This window comes from Oncorhynchus tshawytscha, unplaced genomic scaffold (assembly GCF_018296145.1).
Source record: "Oncorhynchus tshawytscha isolate Ot180627B unplaced genomic scaffold, Otsh_v2.0 Un_contig_12149_pilon_pilon, whole genome shotgun sequence".
NCBI lineage: Eukaryota > Metazoa > Chordata > Actinopteri > Salmoniformes > Salmonidae > Oncorhynchus > Oncorhynchus tshawytscha.
The window spans coordinates 60,001-67,500 of NW_024608796.1; the positions used below are offsets into that span (position 1 = coordinate 60,001).

Consider the following 7,500-nt stretch of genomic DNA (forward strand, 5'->3'; position numbering starts at 1 on the left):
CTCTCTCCCTCTATCTTTCACTTCTCCCTCCCTCTCTCTCTCTCTCTTTCTCCCTCTCTCTCTCTGCCTCTATCCCTCTCTCTCTCTATCTCTCTCCCTCTATCTTTCACTTCTCCCTCCCTCTCTCTCTCTCTCTTTCTCCCTCTCTCTCTCTGCCTCTATCCCTCTCTCTCTCTCTCTCTCCCTCTCTCTCTCTCTCTACTTCTCCCTCCCTCTCTCTCTCTCTCTTTCTCCCTCCCTCTCTCTCTGCCTCTATCCCTCTCTCTCTCTTTCTCCCTCTCTCTCTGCCCCTATTCTTTCTCTCTCTATCTCTCTCCCTCTATCTTTCACTTCTCCCTCCTCATTATTTTCTCTCTCTCTCTGTCTCTATCCCTCTATCTCTCTCTCCTTCTCTCTCTCTCTCTTTCTCCCCCTCTCTTCTTTTCTCTCTCTATCTCTCTCCCTCTATCTTTCTATTCTCCCTCCCTCTTCTCTCTCTTTCTCCCTCTCTCTCTCTGCCTCTATCCTCTCTCTCTGTCTCTCTCCCTCTATCTTTCACTCTCCCTCCCTCTCTCTCTCTCTCTTTCTCCCTCTCTCTCTGCCTCTATCCCCCCTCTCTCTCTCTATCTCTCTCCCTCTATCTTTCACTTCTCCCTCCCTCTCTCTCTCTCTCTTTCTCCCTCTCTCTCTGCTTCTATCCCTCTCTCTCTCCCCCTTATTCTTTTCTCTCTCTATCTCTCTCCCTCTATCTTTCTATTCTCCCTGTTTCTCTCGTTCCCTCCATTATTTTCTCTCTCTCTGTCTCTATCCCTCTATCTCTCTCTCCCTCCCTCTCTCTCTCTCTCTTTCTCCCTCTCTCTCTCTGCCTCTATCCCCCTCTCTCTCTCTCTCTCTCCCTCTATCTTTCACTTCTCCCTCTCTCTCTCCCTCTATCTTTCTCTTCTCCCTGCTTCTCTCGTTCCCTCATCATTCTTTCTCTCTCTCCCTCTCTCTCTCTCTGTCTCTATCCCTCTCTCTCTCTCTCTGCTTCTCTCTCTCTCTCTGTCTCTCTGTCTCTCTCTTTCACACAGACAACAGACATCTGATGTGTTGTAGGTTGTCTTGAAACAGTCAATAAGTTTGTCATAGTGTCTGTAGGTATGTGTCTGCCATAGTGTCTGTAGGTGTGTGTCTGTAATAGTGTCTGTATGTGTGACATCTGTCATAGTGTCTGTAGGCGTGTGTCTGTGAAACAGTCAATAAGTTCTGTCATAGTGTCTGTAGGTATGTGTCTGTCATAGTGTCTGTAGGTGTGTGTCTGTAATAGTGTCTGTAGTGTCTGTAGGTGTGTGTCTGTCATAGTGTCTGTAGGTGTGTGTCTGTCAAAGTGTCTGTAGGTGTGTGTATGTCATAGTGTCTGTAGGTGTGTGTCTGTCATAGTGTCTGTAGGTGTGTGTCTGTCATAGTGTCTGTAGGTGTGTGTCTGTCATAGTGTCTGTAGGCGTGTGTCTGTCACGTGTCTGTAGGTGTGTGTATGTCATAGTGTCTGTAGGTGTGTGTCTGTCATAGTGTCTGTAGGTGTGTGTCTGTCATAGTGTCTGTATGTGTGTGTATGTCTGTGTCTGTGTGTGTCTGTCATAGTGTCTGTATGTGTGTGTCTGTCATAGTGTCTGTAGGTGTGTGTATGTCATAGTGTCTGTAGGTGTGTGTCTGTCATAGTGTCTGTATGTGTGTGTCTGTCATAGTGTCTGTATGTGTGTGTCTGTCATAGTGGTCCACTACCTCCTTTAGGTAGATACACTACAACATGCTCAGACAGGAGCTTACAGTGTGTGTGTGTGTGTGTGTGTTGATCCTTCTTTGTCCTGTCCCACAGGTGTTTGCCTTTGACCACTGTTTCTGGTCCATGGATGAGTCCAACATGCCCAAGTATGCTGGTAAGTCACAGACAACAGGTTCAGGCTTAGCTGACTGTTCTGTTCAGATTCACACAGCTACTATGCATCCCAAATGGCACCCTACTCCTTATATAGTGACCCCTATTGGCCCTGGCAAAAAGAAGTGCACTGTATTGGGAATAGGGTGCCATTTGGGATGCAATCCACTGACTGTTGAGGTTGACAGAGATAATCTCTCTATCATCACTAAAGAACACTAAACACAGCCATCTCATCTCATCACTATTTAAAGCCTGTCAGGTGAGGTGAGTCTAGGAATACAGGAGGGAGAGAGAGAGGGTGAGGAGGGAGAGGGTGAGGAGGGAGAGAGAGAGAGAGAGGGTGGGGAGAGAGAGAGGGGAGGAGAGAGAGGAGAGGGAGGGTGAGGAGGGAGAGGGTGAGGAGGGAGATAGAGGGAGAGAGAGAGGGTGGGGAGAGAGAGAGGGTGAGGAGGGAGAGAGAGAGAGAGAGGGTGAGGAGGGAGAGAGAGGGAGAGAGAGGGGAGAGAGAGAGGGTGAGGAGGGAGAGAGAGAGTGAGGAGGGAGGGAGAGAGAGGGTGAGGAGGGGAGAGAGGGTGAGGAGGGAGAGAGAGGTGAGGAGGGAGAGGAGTGGGTGAGGAGGGGGAGAGAGGGTGAGGAGGGAGAGAGAGGGTGAGGAGGAGGAGAGAGTGGGTGAGGAGGGAGAGAGAGGGTGAGGGAGAGAGAGGGTGAGGAGGGAGAGAGAGGGTGAGGAGGGAGAGTGGGTGAGAGGGGGAGAGAGAGGGTGAGGAGGGAGAGAGTGGGTGAGGAGGGAGAGAGTGGGTGAGGAGTAGAGAGTGGGTGAGGAGGTAGAGAGTGGGTGAGGAGGGAGAGAGAGGGTGAGGAGGGAGAGAGAGGGTGAGGAGGTAGAGAGAGGGTGAGGAGGTAGAGAGGGTGAGGAGGTAGAGAGTGGGTGAGGAGGGAGAGAGAGGGTGAGGAGGTAGAGAGAGGGTGAGGAGGTAGAGAGTGGGTGAGGAGGGGGAGAGAGGGTGAGGAGGTAGAGAGAGGGTGAGGAGGTAGAGAGAGGGTGAGGAGGTAGAGAGAGGGTGAGGAGGGAGAGAGTGGGTGAGAGGAGGGGGAGAGAGGGTGAGGAGGTAGAGAGAGGGTGAGGAGGTAGAGAGGGTGAGGAGAGAGGTAGAGAGTGGGTGAGGAGGTAGAGAGAGGGTGAGGAGGTAGAGAGGGATGAGGAGGGGGTAGAGAGAGGGGTGAGGAGGGGGGAGAGAGGGTGAGGAGGGAGAGAGAGGGTGAGGAGGTAGAGAGTGGGTGAGGAGGGAGGTAGAGAGTGGGTGAGGAGGGGGAGAGTGGGTGAGGAGGGAGAGAGAGGGTGAGGAGGTGGGTGAGGAGGTAGAGAGAGGGTGAGGAGGTAGAGAGTGGGTGAGGAGGTAGAGAGAGGGTGAGGAGGTAGAGAGAGGGTGAGGAGGTAGAGAGAGGGTGAGGAGGGAGAGAGTGGGTGAGGAGGGAGAGAGGGTGAGGAGGTAGAGAGAGGGTGAGGAGGTAGAGAGTGGGTGAGGAGGAGAGAGTGGGTGAGGAGGTAGAGAGAGGGTGAGGAGGTAGAGAGAGAGGAGGGTGAGGAGGGAGAGAGAGGGTGAGGAGGTAGAGAGAGGGTGAGGAGGTAGAGAGAGGGTGAGGAGGTAGAGAGTGGGGTGAGGAGGGGGGAGAGTGGGTGAGGAGGTAGAGAGAGGGTGAGGAGGTAGAGAGAGGGTGAGGAGGGAGAGGGGAGAGAGAGGGTGAGGAGGTAGAGGGGTGGGGAGGAGGGGAGAGAGGGTGAGGAGGGAGAGAGAGAGAGTGAGGAGGAGGGAGAGAGAGGGTGAGGAGGTAGGGAGAGAGAGGGGGAGGAGGGGGGAGAGAGAGGGTGAGGAGGTAGAGAGTGGGTGAGGAGGGGGGAGAGAGGGTGAGGAGGTAGAGAGTGGGTGAGGAGGGGGAGAGAGGGTGAGGAGGTAGAGAGTGGGTGAGGAGGTAGAGAGTGGGTGAGGAGGGGGAGAGAGGGTGAGGAGGTAGAGAGGGTGAGGAGGTAGAGAGTGGGTGAGGAGGGGGGAGAGAGAAGGAAAAACCTACAGTTCAGGGAAGTCCTAGTTTTACATAATGCAAAGTATGTTTTTACAAGCTGCATCTGAACAGAAGAGTTTATGGGACTGAGAACAATAAGTTGTGTGTTTATTTATGTAAGTAGAGACAGGGAGAGGGGAATTATGTCTTTACTGACACAGAAAACATGTTAGTGGCACTAACTAGATAAACATCAGTGGCACTAACTAGATAAACATTAACTAACTAGATAAATAAACATTAGTGGCACTAACTAGATAAACATTAGTGGCACTAACTAGATAAACCTAACTAGATAAACATTAGTGGCACTAACTAGATAAACATTAGTGGCACTAACTAGATAAATAAAGATAAACATTAGTGGCACTAACTAGATAAACATTAGTGTCACTAACTAGATAAACATTAGTGGCACTAACTAGCTAACAATTAGTGGCACTAACTAGCTAAACATCAGTGGCACTAACTAGATAAACATCAGTGGCACTAACTAGATAAACTCAGATAAACATTAGTGGCACTAACTAGCTAAAAATTAGTGGCACTAACTAGCTAAACATGAGTGGCACTAACTAGATAAACATTAGTGGCACTAACTAGATAAACATTAGTGGCACTAACTAGCTAACAATTAGTGGCACTAACTAGCTAAACATCAGTGGCACTAACTAGATAAACATTAGTGGCACTAACTAGATAAACATTAGTGGCACTAACTAGATAAACATCAGTGGCACTAACTAGATAAACATCAGTGGCACTAACTAGCTAAACATTAGTGGCACTAACTAGATAAACATTAGTGGCACTAACTAGCTAACAATTAGTGGCACTAACTAGCTAACAATTAGTGGCACTAACTAGATAAACATCAGTGGCACTAACTAGATAAACAAGTGGCATAACTAGATAAACATTAGTGCACTAACTAGCTAAACATTAGTGGCACTAACTAGATAAACATTAGTGGCACTAACTACTAACAATTAGTGGCACTAACTAGATAAACATCAGTGGCACTAACTAGATAAACATCAGTGGCACTAACTAGATAAACATCAGTGGCACTAACTAGATAAACATCAGTGGCACTAACTAGATAACATTAGTGGCACTAACTAGCTAAACATTAGTGGCACTAACTAGATAAACATTAGTGGCACTAACTAGATAAACATTAGTGGCACTAACTAGCTAAACATTAGTGGCACTAACTAGATAAACATCAGTGGCACTAACTAGATAAACATCAGTGGCACTAACTAGATAAACATAAGTGGCACTAACTAGCTAAACATTAGTGGCACTAACTAGATAAACATTAGTGGCACTAACTAGCTAACAATTAGTGGCACTAACTAGCTAACAATTAGTGGCACTAACTAGATAAACATCAGTGGCACTAACTAGATAAACATCAGTGGCACTAACTAGATAAACATCAGTGGCACTAACTAGATAAACATTAGTGACACTAACTAGATAAACCTAACTAGATAAACATTAGTGGCACTAACTAGATAAACATTAGTGTCACTAACTAGATAAACATTAGTGGCACTAACTAGCTAACAATTAGTGGCACTAACTAGATAAACATCAGTGGCACTAACTAGATAAACATCAGTGGCACTAACTAGATAAACATCAGTGGCACTAACTAGCTAAACATTAGTGGCACTAACTAGCTAAAAATTAGTGGCAAACATAAACATCAGTGGCACTAACTAGATAAACATTAGTGGCACTAACTAGATAAACATTAGTGGCACTAACACTAACAATTAGCACTAACTAGCTAAACATCAGTGGCACTAACTAGATAAACATTAGTGGCACTAACTAGATAAACATCAGTGGCACTAACTAGATAAACATCAGTGGCACTAACTAGAGTGGCACTAACTATAAACATTAGTGGCACTAACTAGATAAACATTAGTGGCACTAACTAGATAAACATTAGTGGCACTAACTAGATAAAATTAGTGGCACTAACTAGATAAACATCAGTGGCACTAACTAGATAAACATCAGTGGCACTAACTAGATAAACATTAGTGGCACTAACTAGATAAACATTAGTGGCACTAACTAGATAAACATCAGTGGCACTAACTAGATAAACATTAGTGGCACTAACTAGATAAACATCAGTGGCACTAACTAGATAAACATCAGTGGCACTAACTAGATAAACATCAGTGGCACTAACTAGATAAACATTAGTGGCACTAACTAGATAAACATTAGTGGCACTAACTAGCTAACAATTAGTGGCACTAACTAGCTAAACATCAGTGGCACTAACTAGATAAACATTAGTGGCACTAACTAGATAAACATTAGTGGCACTAACTAGATAAACATCAGTGGCACTAACTAGATAAACATCAGTGGCACTAACTAGATAGACATTAGTGGCACTAACTAGCTAAACATTAGTGGCACTAACTAGATAAACATTAGTGGCACTAACTAGCTAAACATTAGTGGCACTAACTAGCTAAACATCAGTGGCACTAACTAGATAAACATTAGTGGCACTAACTAGATAAACATCAGTGGCACTAACTAGATAAACATCAGTGGCACTAACTAGATAAACATTAGTGGCACTAACTAGATAAACATTAGTGGCACTAACTAGATAAACATTAGTGGCACTAACTAGCTAACAATTAGTGGCACTAACTAGATAAACATCAGTGGCACTAACTAGATAAACATCAGTGGCACTAACTAGATAAACATTAGTGGCACTAACTAGATAAACATTAGTGGCACTAACTAGATAAACATTAGTGGCACTAACTAGATAAACATTAGTGGCACTAACTAGATAAACATTAGTGGCACTAACTAGATAAAATTAGTGGCACTAACTAGATAAACATCAGTGGCACTAACTAGATAAACATTAGTGGCACTAACTAGATAAAAACACTAACTAGATAAACATTAGTGGCACTAACTAGATAAACATTAGTGGCACTAACTAGATAAACATTAGTGGCACTAACTAGATAAACATTAGTGGCACTAACTAGATAAACATTAGTGGCACTAACTAGATAAACATCAGTGGCACTAACTAGATAAACATCAGTGGCACTAACTAGCTAACCATTAGTGGCACTAACTAGATAAACATCAGTGGCACTAACTAGATAAACATTAGTGGCACTAACTAGATAAACATTAGTGGCACTAACTAGATAAACATGTTTGTGGCACTAACTAGATAAACATTAGTGGCACTAACTAGATAAACATCAGTGGCACTAACTAGATAAACATTAGTGTCACTAACTAGATAAACATTAGTGGCACTAACTAGATAAACATTAGTGGCACTAACTAGATAAACATCAGTGTCACTAACTAGGTAAACATCAGTGGCACTAACTAGATAAACATTAGTGGCACTAACTAGATAAACATCAGTGGCACTAACTAGCTAACCATTAGTGGCACTAACTAGATAAACATCAGTGGCACTAACTAGATAAACATTAGTGGCACTAACTAGATAAACT

General features: G+C 44.9%; 1 long non-coding RNA gene across 1 annotated transcript in view; it reads left to right on the forward strand.

Annotated features, from left to right (window-relative positions):
* The window catches only part of LOC121843826, a 68,715-nt gene that overhangs the window by 57,827 nt on the left and 3,388 nt on the right, over positions 1–7,500 (forward strand). Inside the window, exon 3 of the long non-coding RNA XR_006081756.1 lies at positions 1,835–1,895. This is a non-coding gene — a long non-coding RNA (uncharacterized LOC121843826). The remainder of the gene's footprint in view (positions 1–1,834; positions 1,896–7,500) is intronic.